Source organism: Choristoneura fumiferana, chromosome 6 (assembly GCF_025370935.1).
Source record: "Choristoneura fumiferana chromosome 6, NRCan_CFum_1, whole genome shotgun sequence".
Taxonomy (NCBI): domain Eukaryota; kingdom Metazoa; phylum Arthropoda; class Insecta; order Lepidoptera; family Tortricidae; genus Choristoneura; species Choristoneura fumiferana.
Genome location: NC_133477.1, coordinates 3,545,190 through 3,563,579, shown reverse-complemented (window position 1 = coordinate 3,563,579; position 18,390 = coordinate 3,545,190). Strand labels below are relative to the sequence as shown.

The 18,390-nt window shown below is 37.3% G+C and overlaps 1 protein-coding gene across 1 annotated transcript in view; it reads right to left on the bottom strand.

Moving 5' to 3' along the window:
* Nucleotides 1-10,606, bottom strand: part of mwh (multiple wing hairs) — a 213,083-nt gene extending 202,477 nt beyond the window's left edge. Inside the window, exon 1 of the mRNA XM_074088876.1 lies at nt 10,482-10,606. The gene's annotated coding sequence lies outside the window, so the exon portion shown is untranslated. The remainder of the gene's footprint in view (nt 1-10,481) is intronic.
* Between the last annotated feature and the right edge of the window lie 7,784 nt (nt 10,607-18,390).

Below are 18,390 nucleotides of genomic sequence, written 5' to 3'. Positions count from 1 at the left end.
TGCGTGCAAAAAAATGTTGCTACCAATCCTACCAAAAACAGTAACTAGCCGTATATTTAAAAAAAAAACTTTGTGTGTTTGGTTTGCCAACCTGGCGCCTATCCGAAATATGACAGGTCGCGGGTAAAAATATCTGCTACTGGCTACTAACTCTGCCAAAAAAAAAGTAAGAATTAAAAAAAACAAAATGGCGGAAACCTTGCGAATTTTCCGAGGACAGTTTTTGAGAGTGCGAATGTAATGCGAAAAATGGAATCATTGCGTGCTAGTGACATTTCTTTTCTGTTAATTGTTTAGCATGAGTTTTTTTTTCGTTCCTGTAATAGTTGAAAGAAAAGCAGATTATGCACCTCGCATTAAGTAATTTATATTGCCCTCGTGCTTTTTAAAGCCCTCGCTGACGCTCGGGCTCCAAATCGCAACTCGGTCCAATAATAAGTAACTTTCTGCTTGGTGCAACAATCTACCATTTCTAACGGCACAACCGTAGAAATAAAAACAAAACTAAAGCAAAACCAAAACGACGAGATTACTTCATCTTTGTCCGGTACGTCATTATTACTATCTCGCTTCTAATTTATCTCGTCACGTTGGCTTTGTTTTAGGTTTTTAATTCATTAAAACCTACAATTTAAAGAACGAAGTCATTTATTTTGCAAGAACTTAACACTGTTAGGTAACAAAATAATTAAAAAGACAAATCGTTTTTATTAATTTCAGATATTACTACACCATGTCGTTAGAGCAAAAAAGAAACAGATGATTCAGTTGTGTAAGAGAGCATTTAGGCATTTTAGAAATATTAAAATGCATCCAGCTCAAAACTAAATAAAAATACATGAATGGGTCATTTAAAACCGTTATTTAAGTTCCTTGTTTACCCGTCTTGAAATAATACAGGAACTGAGTGCTTAAAAAATTACAACAGCAATATAAACCGAACTAAATCACTCAATGAATCCATTACATGAAGCGGTAAAAACCGCGGAAAAGTCAAGAAACAAATGGGTATTTTTTATTAGTTTCATTAAACAGAGTGGGAAGTGAATGTTACGAATGATGGTGACTAGTGGTGAGCACAGAAGAACGTGGTGCTAAATCTATCAGTGTTATTTTAATGTTTTGTCTTATACTGACTGACTGAGGATAATATAGGTTTAGGTATACCGTAGGCGACAGGCTAGCAACCGTTTTTTGCCAAACTTAGAACCTAAAATTGCTGAAAGTGGCTCCGAAGCGGTAACGTTACGTGTGCTCTGCCTACCCCATTTTGGAATACAGGCGTGATGTTTGTGTTGTGTGTGTGTTTGTCTTATAGTAATTGGCGTATTAAGGCTACCCACGCTAAAATGAATGCTCGGACGAAACATTTGCGCACACTAAACAAACTTCTTTTGGAAAAGTCATTGTACTATGTATTTTACGTTATGCGTTTGTTTAAATAAATTACTGTAAAAAAACTAATTTGGGAGCAAATGGTTTTGTTTTACTAAAATTTCATAACAACGCTCTGTTTATTTATTTATTTATTCTGCTCTGGTTATAGTGTTGTAAATTTCATTAAAAATCTAAACAGCTTAAAAAAAAAAAAAAAAATGGAACCGACTTCAAAAACCTTGAAATATTTTTCTACTAGTTTGAAGTCGGTGCCTCAGCACGAGCCAGCAGGAGCCAAATACATTATGTAGGTGAGGTAGACGGCTATGTAGTTTTACTCTTGCTGGCTCGTGTTGAGGCACCGATTTGAAACTAGCCACTTGATAGTCCGGAGCGCGCGACCAATATGCCTCAAACCGTCCGGGTTTTTTTATCGACGGACGGATTTTTCAGTAGTTGGATTTAGCTTAATGACTTTTGATATCCTCAGTAATAATGTGGTAGGTAAATGTATTGTGGTAGTGTAGTATTGTTCACATCAGTATCGCTTAGGCATATTAGTTAATACCTAACTCTTTACTATTTGACTTCTTAGATTCATTACAGTCTTCGAAGTAATACGAATACCGTGAAAGCATCCTAATTAATGGCGCTATTGCTTGGTACGGGGAACACTTGGTACGGGGGTGCACGGGGTTATAGAACAGAGGTTTTGTTGAAAAAAATCTAGCTAGTTTAATATTTGAATAAAAAATTATAATTTAGGGGGTTCAATAGTAAAATAACTATTTTGAAACTTTTTTACAGTACTGGTAATTACATTTTTGTTATAAAACAATCACTACCGTATTATTTCACAAAAAAATCCAATTCTTTATGCGAGAAAAAACGCCCGGACGCCGGTTACACACCGAAAATATAAAATTTAAAAAATATTCGCAAACTTTCGTGCGATGATAAGTTTATTTAATCGATTTTTAGTGGTTTACTTGTAAACAAGGAATTCGGACATTTATAGACAAAATGGGTCAGTGTAACACATAGAATGAACGCGTTAATCAAACGTGCTGCGCTGGCGCAACCGCTGGACCGCCACTTTCCACGAGACATGGAACAAGTTAGAAGAAAGAACATAGAAAATAACAAAATGATGAGGTTTAAAAGGCACAAACAACGCTATGTAGCATTAATCTAAGGTTCAATTGACATTTAGAAAGAAAAAAAAGGAAAGAAATCATTTGTTTGTTTTGTTTTGTTACATTTACAAGAAATAAAATAAATAATTCAGTCACAGCCTTTTAATTTGACTATTTTACTCTCATGGCTTCGCCCTATCTTGTAGCCTGTCTAGGTACCTATCCCGCAGGAATTTCGCTGAAGTCTTTCTTACTTTGTTTACATCACATTAAGTCAGAATATTTCTGCTGATAGTTATTTTAGTTTGATTGAATACCCCTGTAAAGGTTTCTCATGGAAATTTTCGATTCAAAATGTAGTTTTTGATACTGCACATTTGAACATCGACACCATAACCATTCTTTTAAAATATTTATACGCAGGCGATATGACCGTTAGTTTAACAGGCAAACTATCACAAATTAATAGCGTTTTTTCATGTTAACGAGAAGTAGTCGATCAAAACTTAGTGAATATTCGCACACATTAGTATCTTACTGTGCCTGGGTTCTTGACATGAACTAGGCTGATTTCAGTGAAGTTAAACAGAAATCTGTAACAACGCTAGTTCTTCTAACTAGTGCCACAACTAAAACCAGTCGCCTGTAAAGCTGTCATTATTAGTAAGTTATTACTAATGTCATTGAGGGAGAAATGCGGCAAAGACATCCGCTATAGGAATAACACCAGTAGGAATTGAGTGACAAATTGGCGCATATCCATTCGCATAGTTTTTGAAAGTCATAATTATATTTGTCATAAGTTTTGTTAGTCATAATTTCTTTTCCCACTGAAACCGTAATTTATTAAGATTTTTTTAATCGGTTACCTCGTAGATCTTTATTGGTAAGCTTAGATTTATTTTTAATTATTCTGAACAATTGATAGATTCGGAGAAAAAAAAGAGTTATTACAAACAATGGGAATTTTGCGATCTGGGACAAATATACCCTGTAATGACACATGACTATTTATCCACTAAGAAAAAAAGGTTTCCAAATGAAACAATTGAAAAAAAATATGTATGTATGTGTGTGTAAAAATGTGTATCATTACGACGGAATTAAAGTCTGTGTACCTACCTACATGTTATTGTAGCGTTGCATACATATTTTTACACTCAACTGCACACTGTTTTGAGCACTATATTGATATTCAATTATAGGTGAAATGTTTTGGAGTCATGAACTGAATTCAATTACATTGCTACTCCACCACCAAGCATAATGTTGTTCTTTGAGGGAGGCCATGTCCAGCAGTGGACGCTTTTTAGATGATGATGATAATGATGATGACAAAAGCCTACACTACCTATTCCAAATTATCATGCAGATCTATCACCAACACAACAAAAAACTAATAGTACGAATCACCAAATTTTAGATCGTAAAATTTTATTGAGTGCTTAGATTATTATACTTCGTGAACGCTTCATTTGTTTCGTATCCATTTCCTGTTGGGGTTCATAAGTCCGAACGCGTTCGTGATTGTCCGGAGTTTAAAATTAGATTCCAAATTTGAAATTCAAATCGTGTTCGAATCTAAACGGTTGTTGACGTTTGGCAGTTAAACCTAAACTGTTCCGTTCGTTAACCTTAACATAGTTGTAGCTTTAATAGGTATGATTAAGAGTTAAGCCGTGTTGTTTGTTTGACTATGTGTTAGTCTATTGTGTTGTTCAAACTGTGCTTCTTTAAGGAAATATTATATAACCAAACTCAAAAATAAACATAAAAAACATAAACATAAATATACATAAGGTCTAGCTTATACCCATGACGTGGCCGTCCTGGCAGATAAAACATTGGACTGGTGCCCTATAGATAGTTTGCTAAGTAATTAATAAACGAACCAGCAGCCTGTGGCATTACTCCGTGGGAAAAATAAAAACTTATATATTATAAAAAACTAGGGTGTTCCAAAAACTAGCCCAACCACCGGCTCAAAATCAATCGGGATTAAATATGACGTTATATTTATAAAAGGTGTTGTCTTATTTACAGATTCAGTGCCCCTGTGCTTCCAAGCGTTTCCAAGGATACCCTTGGAACAAGGTTAGTAAAAAAAACACTTTTTATAATAAAAAGAAACCAGCTGAACTCGTGCTCTAATTGATTATCTTCAGTTCGTTTGCTCTACAGAATTCTAAATAAATATGTAATAGAAAAGTCTGAATTTCGTTCCAAAAGAACGTGTGCTACGGCTAATATACGGCCAAAGTTACAAAAATATGTATACACGACCTTAATGTTAAGTGTATAAAGTCGTGAATAGTTTTTTTTGTAACTTTGCCGTGTCGATATCTTTGCACTTGACTGTACCTAGGTGAAAAACTTAAGTAAATGACCAGAGGCCGTATTACCTATCGTTTCTGGCGCTCGCTTTCCCATACAAAAACTGTCATTTGATTGCGATCGCGAGCGTCAGAAACATTAGGCAATACGGCCTCAGGACCCAATTGCATAACAAATAACAAGCAAATAGTATTAGTGAATTTCAATATAATATCGCTTATTAGCTTGTATACAATTGGTTCTTGTTTTATGTAATAGTAAGGTGTCTCTATAAACAAATTGACGTCCCAAATTTGAAAAATTACTTAAGCTCCATATAAATTCTGTGCACTACTAGGTAACATACAACAGGTCATTCTTTCACAAATAAAAATATAAATACACAACATGTAAATTAAAATCGCTAAAACGTTATAAAATATAAGAAAAAAAAACTGATTCAATTGACCTTAAAAACCAAACGCATCTCGTTATAAAACCGGACAGCGACTGTCAAACCCGTAATCATAATTTAAATAAGTATCTAATTAGAATTAAAAAAAGCGGCCATAAAGGGTTCCGTAGCAGCAAGTAACATAATTATAAAAGTTTCCTTTACTTTACGATTTATGACGTACTAGCTTATGCCCGCGACTACGTCTGCGCTGATCTAGGTTATCGCGCGGTGGCGCCCTCTACCGGAATAAAAGGTATCCTATGTTGATCCCTGGGTTCAAACTACCTATATACCAAATTTCATCAAAATCGGTTCAGTGGTTTCGACGTGAAAGGGTAACAGACAGACAGACAGACAGACAGACAGACAGACAGACAGAGTTACTTTCGCATTTATAATATTAGTAGGGATAGTAGGGATGTAGGGAAGTAGGGAAGTAGGGATTAAAAAAAACTACTTACTAGATCTCGTTCAAACCAGTTTCGGTGGAAGTTTGCATGGTAATGTACATCATTATATTTTTTTTAGTTTTATCATTCTCTTATTTAAGAAGTTACAGGGGGGCATACATTTTACCACTTTGGAAGTGTCTCTCGCGCAAAATTCAGTTTAAAAAAAATTATATTAGAAACCTCAATATAATTTTTGAAGACCTCCATAAATACCCCATACGTATGGGTTTGATGAAAAAAAAATTGAGTTTCAGTTCTTAGTACGGGGAAACCCCAAATTTATTGTTTCTTTTTCTATTTTTGTGTGAAAATCTAAATGCGGCTCACAGAATACATCTACTTACCAAGTTTCAACAGTATAGTTCTTATAGTTTCGGAAAAAAGTGGCTGTGACATACGGACGGACAGACAGACAGACATGACGAATCCATAAGTGTTCCGTTTTTCGCCATTTGGCTACGGAACCCTAAAAACGGTACTCAGGTCGCGACTTGGTTTACTTAATAATTATCCATTATGTCGTGGTAATTAGCTTTAATCGCGGATTGTTTTAAGAAAGTGACAATAAGGTTAAGTTTTAATGTGGAGGTTGCTTACAATGTCAATGTCACTGCCGTGGATTTTGGTTAGTGTTGTGTTGGTGCTTAAAGCCCCTAAAAGACTTAAAAAGGTTTTTCAAAGGGAACCCTGAGTTTATCATCATCATCCCAGCCTATATACGTCCCACTGCTGGGCACAGGCCTCCTCTCAGAACAAGAGGGCTTGGGCCATAGTTCCCACGCGGGCCCAGTGCGGATTGGGAACTTCACACGCACCATTGAATTGCTTCGCAGGTTTGTGCAGGTTTCCTCACGATGTTTTGCTTCACCGCTAAGCTCGTGGTAAATTTCAAATGTAATTCCGCACATGAATTTCGAAAAACTCAGAGGTGCGAGCCGGGGTTTGAACCCACGACCCTCTGTTTGAGAGGCGATAGGTCAAACCACTAGGCCACCACGGCTTCCTGAGTTTATACATTCGCTAAATTATTTCAGGGTACGGGTTAGGTTAGGTTAGTTAGGTAGTAGTTTTTTACTATATATGAAACAAAATAAATAAAAACTACATAAATATACCTAACTATAAAAAGAAAACACCATCTAAGAGGCCCTCCTGCGGCATAGACCCCAGCACACTGGCGGCATTACCTCTCTGTACAGTCAGAAAAATTCGCTGGTAGAGGTAAGCGCCAGCTCTGGGGTCTCCTGAGGTCTCTATCAGCCGGGACGACAAGGCTCCCATGAAGGCCCTCATGTCAGCCGACCAGGGACCCATTGTCTCCACTGCGAGCGCCGCAAACTCATAGTCCTTTAAAAGAGAAGAGTATTTGCGGCGCTTGAGAACTTGGGCCTGGTCAGCTGCAGCCCCGGCTTGTGAGCGGGTTGCCTGAATGTGAGACTGCGTGAAAGTGTCGAAACACGTTGCATCCCACACCAGAGCCCTACCCAGCTTCCATGGCACCAGAGTAGCCCCGTCGGGGCGCTTGCCATCGTCTCTGGCCATGCCCACAGGTTCAAGGATTGCGGGCACAGAGACGGTGGAAAGCGAGCGGCGGACCAGGTCATTGATGGTGCCATGGCGGAATAAGCGACCAGCGCTTTTGGAACATGAGAGGCCGTGACGTCCCAGCTGAGTCCTTACCACAGGTACATGTGTGGGAGATACATATTCTGCAACCAAGCCTTAAGAATATTGCTATCCTCAAGGTGCTTGGATCCAGAACCGTACCTAACTGAAATTCATCATTCATTCACTCGGTATAAAATCTCAAAATTTCAACCATTGGGTTTTAGAGTCACGAAATTTGGCACGGGTGTTTTTTATTTACACCGTTAATGAAATCCACGATTTTTTTTGGGAATCCAGTAAAATGCTTTATTCACTTAATATTTAAATTCAACTGCCAGATCTAATGAACTAAGCGTACATAAGACTGCGTTTTAACCAGAGATATGCGAGGATATGTTGCGAGCGAAGCAATAGGAATGCTTCATTTACCTCACCTCGCTCCGCCCAGCTGTTTCCACCAGAGCGGTGCTGCGCGAGGACAACTCTAATTTGAATACAGCCTAAAGCCGTGGGTAAAGTCTATTTCATAAAAAAACTCTCATTCGTATTTTTAATATTAGTTAGGTTATACTTTCATATTGGAATACTCGTAAATATTACAGTTATATCATGTATGTAACTGCTCGTTAATTCCGTTTTATTCTAGTAAGTATTACGCTGAAATAAATCTAACAATAAAGAAAATGATAGCATATAAATTATTGATAGTTTCACATGGCGTGTTAGCGAGAAATATCTCTAGCTTGCGGTCCACGATACGTCACGCTTTGGGATTCAATGTTTCACTATAATGTTAACTATTATAAGCCGTGCTATTAGAATCCAATTGATAAATTTTCAAGCGTGATATAAAACTTTTCAAGTTATGATTGTTTTTTTTTTAAATCTTTTTGTATTTTTTATTTCAATTCCAAATTTTTGTCACTTTTACGGTCATCCCGTAAAACCCACATCGAAAATACAAACTGAAATACTGATGCACAGAAAAACCAGAAAAATAAGACCAGCGCTAGGAATGGAGTGCTGAAAGTTTCTAGATGAGGGCTACATCATAGATATCGCTAGTGTCGCTGCTTAAGTGACTAAATAAGAAACAAACAGGCTGAGATATATAGGAGAAATTCGTGTCTGTACCGTTGTCCAGCGGTGGTGTAGCGGTATAGCACGCGGCACGGAATGCCGAGGACCTGGGTCCGATTCCCAGCGCTGGTTCGATTCAGTTTGTATTTTCGATATAAAACTTTTCATAAATGCAAAATAGTCTATCTGAATTATAGAGGATTTGCACCCATATGTATAGTATATGTATTACCCATCGGTATAAATGAATAATTTTTCTAGGCCAATGATAAAAAGGATTCGTCATTTTAACATCCTGGTGGACTTGGTCATACATATACAGCATAGATGTCGCTATAAGTGACTAAATCTGAGATATATATAGGAGAAATTCGTGTCTGTAGAGCGGTGGAGTAGCGGTGCTAGCACCTTCTTAAATATTGAGAACATTCCGATTTAGCGCTTATATTATTTGTATTTTCATATAATAGTTTTATATAGTTTATGTATTATATTGTTTAAAGCACTGTATAGTAGCTTATTATTTTAACTCTTAAACCCATCGGTATAAATGAATAATTTTTCTAGGCCAATGATAAAAAGGATTCGTCATTTTAACATCCTGCGTGACTTGGTCATACATATCCCTTACAGCTTTGTTCAAATCTCTGTATTGGGACATTTCCCTGCGACATATATTCCATATATTATAATACATAATTTTGTATTCAAGAGAAATTTAATCGGATTTTAAAATCTAAATAAAATAATGAGTGAGTACTATATTAATATATAAAACGTTTGATAATATTACTTTATGTTAACAGTTAATAAGAAAACAAAAAAACCGGCCAAGCGTGAGTCGGGCTCGCGCACGAAGGGTTCCGTACCATCTATACAACATTCATTAGACATTAGCAAAAAACGGCAAAAAAATCACGTTTGTTGTATGGGAGCCCCCCTTAAATATTTATATTATTATGTTTTTAGTATTTATTGTTATAGTGGTCACAGTTTACATAATCTGTGAAAATTTCAACTATCTAAAACTATCACGGTTCATGAGATACAGCCTGGTGACAGACGGACGGACGGACAGCGAAGTCTTAGTAGTAGGGTTTCCGTTTTTACCCTTGAGGCAAGGAACCACAAAAACTAACCTAAGATGAACCTTCTTTAAATAATGAGTGAGTGTGATAGAAGATGCTTGCAGGATAGATTGAGTCTTATTTTCGCCATACCCGTATGAAGCCGGGGCGGGCAGATAGTAACGTATAGATTATATAATATGACTTTATATGACATAGATCACTTTTGTCCTTGATTTAAAGTACTTATTAGAAAGCACTGCCCCACTAGCAAAATTATTCTCAGATGGTTTTTTTTAAAACATACTACTTACTCAACTAACTAGGTCACTTGCTAATAAAAACTACTGCACAAAATTGATTATCATTCCCAGCATACCTACTCAGTATTTTAATTCTAAAACTGCCGAACCCAATTGTTTTTTTTTATTTATTTTTTATTCGACTGGTTGGCAAACGAGTAAGTGGGTCTCCTGATAGTAAGAGATCACCACCGCCCATAAACATCTGCAATACCCGGGTATTGCAGATACGTTGCCAACCTAGAGGCCTAAGATGGTATACCTCAAGAGGCCAAGATACAAGATTTCTACTACTCGATAATCAATAAATAATCACACAATATCATTACGTAACACACCAACTTCTATAATGAGGGTAGTTCTTAACTTAAAATGCGAAAAGATAAACTTGAATACTGCTGAACAATTTTATAAACCTGAATCAAGCTGAAAGGGAAATAAGGCGGGTCAATACATTTCTAACACGGGCCTTTTAATTATTAAATTTGTTATTAGCGTCCGCATATAGTTTGAACATTATAAAGGGTTTATTCCGTTACAATTAAAAAACACTGTATTAGCGTGATGTTTTTTAATTTCTGTAAAAAAAATTAAGAGTATTCTAACACGATCCAAGAATTACACAGCCCTGTGAAAGACACATAGACAGGCCGACAAAAAACGAAGAAACGAAAAATAAAAAATATTACCTTTCAAAAACAACAACATAACCAAATCCAAAACAACACTGTCACAACACAATATGCACTGAACAATCACAACACTTGTGATAGGCCGGCCGCGTCTGGGTGACCTAGAGAACTGACAGCGATGCGCGCGCCGGTGCGCGGCGCGCTTTTGAAAACGGAACGGTGGGGTTGCGCGTGCGCATCTACTTACTACGGTTTGCTGGGCATATCTCACGACCAACCACGTACCATGGGTACCTAAATATTCTTTATTCATCTTTATAATCTCTTTAATCATTTATGTAGGTAATACAATCATCGATTTTATATAGGTCCCACTAATACTCGTATTATAAATGCGAAAGTTTGTAAGTCTGTTTGTTTGTTACCTTATCACGTCTAAACTGCAGAACCGGTTAAGATGAAATTCGGTATACATACGGATAGTTTGAGTCCCGGGGAAGGACAAAGGAAAGTTTTTATTCCGGAAAATTGCATAGTTGCCGAGGGATAGCGGTAAACGAATTCTGTGCGGAAGATTTGTTAACAGTAAAAAGAAAAATGTTGCTTGTAACATAACTTGAGTGGCTAAAAAACTAAGACCTACTTAATACTAGTAGTTAAAAGTTAGGTGATGGCTTACAAAACCAGTTTTGCAATATTAGCATTATTTTGCTTCCTAATTAGTATATTTTGGCTAAATGTCAAGTAGCCAAACTAGCTATCCTATTTTTGTAATGTCGATGTCGGCGGCCGATCGTAAAATCCGCCAAATCACGAAATTCCTAGGCATATCGTGAAATGGAGCCCTTTCATGAATTGGCTAAGGGGCATCCGCCATATCGTTCAAAACTCAACGTTTAACGATTTGCCTAGTGACGTTACGCAAATCATGAAATTCCTAGGCATATCATGAAACGCCGCCATATCAGTTCAGGTACGTCGCCGGCCGCTGCCGCGGCACGCTCGCTTCACTCGCTCGGCTCGTGCGTTATGGTCACAATTAATACTAACCACTCCTCGCTTCGCGCGTCCTATCTAAATTTTTCTTTTTTTCGGCATGTCACGATGTGCCCGGTATAGAGCTAGGAATATCGACGAACGCGTTTCTCTAATCGATGTGCCGTATTGTATTTCAGACACGTCGTGATATGCCTGGCCAACTTTTAGGCATATCATGAGATGGCTTATGCCTAGGAATTTCATGATCTGGCGGATTTTACGATCGGCCACCGACATCGACATGGCCCTAAAATAAGCAAGTTTAAGTGGCAATGGGCGAGCCACATTGCTTGAAGAACAGATAGGTAAACGTTGCTTGGGGGAGAAGGTACTCGAGTGGCGAGCAAAGGGGTTACGCGGAGTGTAGTTGCGGACTGTGTCTGTTCATTGGCGCGAAGTTAGATAGCAGAGCAGAGCGAGAAAGTGATGCGGATCGGAGTTGCGGACGGTTTTCTATTCGCGCTTCACGGAACTTCCCTGCTTCCCCGCTGGCGCTTATTTCTCCACCCCGCTTCACCGCTCCTCTTCCTAGCTCTGCGTTTTATATTAATTTTTTAGGGTTCCGTAGCCAAAATGGCAAAAACGGAACCCTGTCTGGCTGTCTGTCCGTCCGCGGCTTTGCTCAGGGACTATTAATGCTAGAAAGCTGTAATTTTGCACGAATGTATGTGTAAACTATTTTAGAGTACCTCCCATAGACGTAAAGTGGGGGTGTTTTTTTTTCTCATCGAATCTTGTAGTGTGGGGTATCGTTTTATAGGTATTTTAAAACCTATGAAACGATACATTAGGGGGTTGCTAAAACGATTTTTCGATTCAGTGATTTGTTGGCAAAATATTCAAGTTTAAAGTGCAAATTTTCATTAAAATCGAGCGTCCCCCATTTCTTAAATCTAAACCAGTCGTTGGAAAAATTTGAAAAAATTCAGTATGGTAGTAGGTATATCAAACTTACAAGAAAAACTATAACAGTTAAGTTTTCTTGAGAATTATTAGTAGTTTAAGAGTAAATAGCAGCCTAAGCTATAAAATATACCTAATCTTGGCATAATCTGTACAAAATACGAAATCCTTAGAAAAATATTACTTAATTTTTTCTTGATGGCTACGGAACTCTATTTCGGGCGTGTCTGACACGCTCTTGGCCGGTTTTAAGCTAGTTAGCAACTCCCTGTCTACTGAAGAGGAGCAGAGATATTATGCAATTCTATTGGTGGATTTTGGTCTCGCTTGCTTCAGTGGACAGGCAGTCTTATAAGCAATACGCTGAGCGCGCCGCTACCCGCCCCGCTACTCGCTGGCGTCCAGTTCGCGACCTTACATTTATGTAAGGGGATTAAACCATGCTCAAACATTCGAGTGATGGATTTGCAAAGCAAACTCGATTTCGTGGTCAGCTCAAACTTTTCGGTCAAAGTTTAGTACACATAAGTGAGAAGTTGGTTCACTATAGTAAATAAACTAACCGATAAATCAAGTTAATGAGTCTTATTCGCTCAACGGGCCAGTGTGCCACTGGGTGCTGCTGTATCCTTCTGAGCTAACGGGAATTAGCAGTGGCTGGTGCAAGTAATGAGATGTAAGAGGAACAAAACAGGAAAATAATTTTTAGCCAACGGCGTTTATAAAGTTAATCTTGACACATTGTAGAAAATCTAGGAAATATCTAGGAAGTTTCTGAATATTGTACAAATAATGTAAAGTGTAAAAAATGCTGTACCTACTATTCTGCCAAAAAATTAAGCATTGCATTTTTGGCTATGATTCTTCAGAAACTTCGTAGTTGTATAATAACTTTATAAGGCCGTTTACTGTAGTCATAATTATTTTCTATGGGACTTAGTAAGCTTACCCAACCGGGGTGGCTTAAATACTCCGAATTAACACAATGTTTTAGACTATCACGGTCATTACTGATTTTATTAATTACATTTGGGTTTTATTTCCGTACCTTGATTTGATCGAAGATTTTTTTCATTAAATTCCCAATTAGCTTTTACCCGTAACTTTGCTCGCGTAAACCATTATATCTGGAGTTTGATTATAATTTCCAAGATATCATAAAAAACCCTGGTGTCCAAAATCAAACCGTGTTTTTCATATAAAACCCTCATGATTAATGTCATGTCTCTACTTTCATGTACACCTAGCGGTTGAAATGTCGTATTTAAATCCCGACTCCTATTATTCCAGTCGTCTGGCTACTAGGACAAACCTTGGCTTATCGGCTTGGCTTGATCCCAAAGGAAGACCAGCGCCGTTGCAAGACATTTCGGCAGATAACTATTTTTTTATTCTTATCCATTCTTACCATGTTGACACGAATAAATATTTTCTTTCATTCTTTCTTTCTTTCTATCGGAGATACTTAGTAATTCGATGATACTGCATTATTATATTACGCTAAGCTCACAATAGTGAAATGCAAGCAATAAAATCGCTGCCAACCTGATTGCAAGCATCAAAACTAACAGCTGCAATCGATTTTATAGCTTGCATCTCCTCATAGTGAGATCTGTGTAAGATAATAATACAGTATCACCGATAAGCCATGGTTTGCCCTTCATACCAAATTTCATCCAAATTCATCTAGCAGTATTAGCGTGAAGGAGTAAAAAACACACACATACAAACTTTTGCATTGCAATTATAATATCAGTAGGATGCACTTGCTGGACTGGGGTTCATTCCCCGTTGTCCCGTACTATAATATTATACAAATGTATTCATGTACGCAGTATCAGTAGCTACCTAGCAACATACCGAAGCTTAAAATTCACATGACTACATGTATAAATAAACACAACCCAAAAACATCCATATTCGTGAGCTTTAGTGCATAGCCAATAAATAAACCTTTTTTTACTGCGGTTTTTTGTTCTTTCATACTAATGACAACGGTCGTAAGCAAACCTTCGTGGCCCAATCCAACTCGCATTTATCCACTTTTTGATAAAAAGCTATCGCCTTTGGCTTGGACAGTAGTGCAAAGAAGCTGATAAGTGCTAATAAGCTCTCACATTAGGGCCGGTCTTATTGCGTATCTCTCATCGCCTTTCTTCGTGAGAAGAGAACAGAGTTAATCTGGTATTAAAGCTTCAATTAAGGTTAGTAAACATTAAAGAACTAATAATACTGGCTCTGTAAGCTTTACCACCACTAGAAATGGCTAAGTACATCTAACATCTGGTGAACGCTACAGTTAAGTGTAGTGGTGGTGATGGTTGGGTTTGCATGAGCACATTCCTTGCATAAACGTAGCTATCATGAAGGTCGCAGGTCAGTAAAGTAATTGTTGTGCTTCATTTAGTTCATGGCAAAATTAGGTTTCTTTTTTTTAATTTCAACCTCCGTAGCTCCGCAATTTTGAAAGAATTTTCAAAAACTGAATCGATAAAAAATCCATATTCTTATCGAACCAACCCACAAAACTTTATGAGAATCTACGTTGCAAACAACACTGATGAAATGCACAATAAAAAAATTAGGAATTCTCAAAACAAATTTTGCAAAGTCGCGGGTAACGTGTATTATTATTGTGATTTAAAAAAATGATTACCTTTAGTGATGTTCTGTACTTTAAATTGAATAGCATTAATATTTGAACAAACTCATCGATTATAATTATTATTTCCGTACGTGGTAAACATGTTTTGACAAGCTTTGAAAAGAGCTTTTAGAAAACACACTACGCCATGGAAAAAGTAAAGTGTGTTAAGATGTTCATTATTTACTGGGTACTCAAATGAAAACAACCACTTGAGAATTTGAATTTATGCTGCAAATTTTCGACACTCGCAAGGGAATCAAAACCTACAGGGTACTTCCCGTGAACTTAGAATCTTGAAATTAGGTACGAAGCAACGTCTATAGCACAGATAAAGGAAAAATTGCGAAAAGCGCACATTTTTAGTTACATCATATACTTAATAAAAATATTTGTACGGAACCGTCGGTGCGCGAGTCCGACTCGCATTTGGCCGGTTTTTTTTTAATTCAGAGAAAAACTAAACGGGGCCCTAACTCTTGTCTGACATCAAGTAACGCGCGAGATTTGGCAAAATTGTTTGCAAAATTGTCATTTCATTTTGAATACAGCGCCACCTAGATTGATAATTTGTAGGTAAAGGTCCAATCAAAATGTTTTGTTTTTGAGAGATGTTTCGAAATTTAAATGAAATAATAGCTATAACATTTTCCAAGATAAGTTTATATAAAAAGCCGTGGTGGCCTAGTGGTTTGACCTATCGCCTCTCAAGCAGAGGGTCGTGGGTTCAAACCCCAAAACATTTGATATTTACCACGAGCTTTGCGATGATGGAAAACAAACCGACCGACCTGCACAAACCTGCAAAGTAATTCAATGGTGCGTGTGAAGTTTCCAATCCGCACTGGGCCCGCGTGGGAACTATGGCCCAAGCCCTCTTGTTCTGAGAGGAGGCCTGTGCCCAGCAGTGGGACGTATAAAGGCTGGGATGGAAGTTTATTCAAACAAAACAGTTTTATTTTCATGTTGGTTATTATTTCCGGTTTTTAAACGCTTTATAGATAATGATATGTGTGAAGATAAATTGTATTTCACACAGAAAAAGGGCATAATAGTATACATTAGAACCTCCATTAACATCAGTGTGTGGTACCTAGCTGTAGGAATACATGTGTAAAAAGGTAATGGATACAGTTCCTTCGACTGCTGATTCGATTTCGTCATTAAGTCGAGCACATTAGGATTGCAATGCCCCCGGGTGGTCGCTCGCTAGTAATGGCTTAAGGCTAGTACTACACATTCGATGGAATTATATTTAAAAAAAAGTAATGCGATGAAATATTATTTTGGACCAGTTTTGTAATAAGAGTAAATAGATGATGTTGCAGGTGGTACGCTTGCAGCAACTGGATTGCAACACGATCTCCATTGTAGTTTATAGGTAATAAACTTAAGAAGATGACCTGTTGCATGTAGTAGTGAACAGAATTGATATGGGACTAGTTATTTTTCGAATGTGGAACGTCGAATTCTCTATACAAACACTGTCACAACAAGAGGTACAATTTGTTCAGAGGATGCGGGTCGATACAATTATAAACAAGCGCTATGGCTGCCGAACATTTATTATTACATACACGGTGAACTTCCGGGATTTCAAGAAAAATCCCGTGATTATTCCCTAGAATTACATCGTCAATTTCACTAACGTTGCATAAGAAGCCGCGGTACCTAAATTTGATGTTTCTATTTCTATATACAAATGCAATACAATAGAATGACTCTTTATTGTACACCAGCACATAGTAAGCAGTACAGAAAATACAAGTATACAGTGTGTTTCCGGCAGACAGGCTTTTTTTAAGGGAGGTTAAATATTTCTGTAACTTAACCATGACATTAGTTTAATTAATAAAATAAAATTCAGACTTTGTTAACTTTTTAACAAAATTATATATAATAAATAAATAATAAATATCACGGGACAATTCACACCAATTAACCTAGTCCCAATTCCCAAAGTAAGCTTAGCAAAGCTTGTGTTATGTGTACTAAGCAACGGATAAATATAATTATATAGACAGATACATACTTAAATACATATTAAACACCCAAGACCCGAGAACAAACATTCGTATTTTTCATACATATTTCCCCCGCAAGAAAAAGGACCTCATCGTTCGTCATTCGTATTTTTCATCTGCCCCGACACGGGAATCGAACCCGGGACCTCAAGCTTCGTAGTCAGGTTCTCTAACCACTAGGCCATCTGATCGTCAATCTGGTGGTAATATTAAATTATATATTAATAAGCAATTAAGGTAGCAAGTAAGGCAAGATAATTACTTAATAAAAAAATAGTAAATAGGGTTTTTTTAAATACATATATCATTTATAAAATCACCTTATCATCCCTAGTTAGATTCACCAGGATCCTGCAAGTGCCACCTCCTTGTTAGTCGCGTCACGCGCCATGCATTGTCACGTCTAGGATAGAGTGTAACAGCTGTTAGAAGACCCCTGTGGTTTAGCCATGATGGAATTTTTAAATTTTGGTCAAATATGGATAGTGCTGATATTCATACTCACCTATAATCTTATCCTGAGATTCGTGTAGGGTATGTTTTTATAAAACTAGATTATGTATTTTTCATCTCGAAGCGCGCTCTTTGATTACGTGCGTTTTAAGAACGAAAATAAGCGGTCAAACGAGACTGTCAAAAATTATTTTTAACAAAAAGTTAAAAGAAAAACCATGTCTAGTACCTACTATGTAGCCTAAAACACTAATTTTGATTTTTATCATTTTTTTTAAGGTTGTCGGGTTTTTTTTAATATATTTAATACTACCTAGCCGTTACCCGCGACTCCGTCCACGTAGAATTTGGTTATCGCTATCCCGCGGGAACTATACAATTTTCCAGATAAGAAACTATCCTATGTCCTTCTCCGGGAGTCAAACTATCAGTATACCGAATTTCATCTAAATCGGTTCGGCGGTTTAAGCGTGATGATGTAACAAACAAACTTACAAACTTTCGCATTTATAACACATATATTACCAGTAGTGGGATGCGGTGCTTTAGCACGCTAGTCAAGTAGGTTTTCAAACTACGAAGTTATTTATTTTTCCACGCGGGCAATGCCCCGAGTTATTAAGTACATTCAATATTCTTATTATCACTATATGGTACGATAATTGACAAACCCATAATTGATGTGTCGTGATTTGGTCGCATAACGTAAGCTTACACCGACGCAGATCAGCTTACTGTGGACAAGCACTTTGTGCATTAAGAATGCATGTCCGTTTAATGTTTGCTTTGAGGGCTATCCACGCCAGATACGATTTCGACTCAATATACATTACTGATTAGCTTAGAGAGCAGCGGAAACAAGTAAGATGAAATGGGTCGAACTGTTTCATGTAGTTACCTCTAT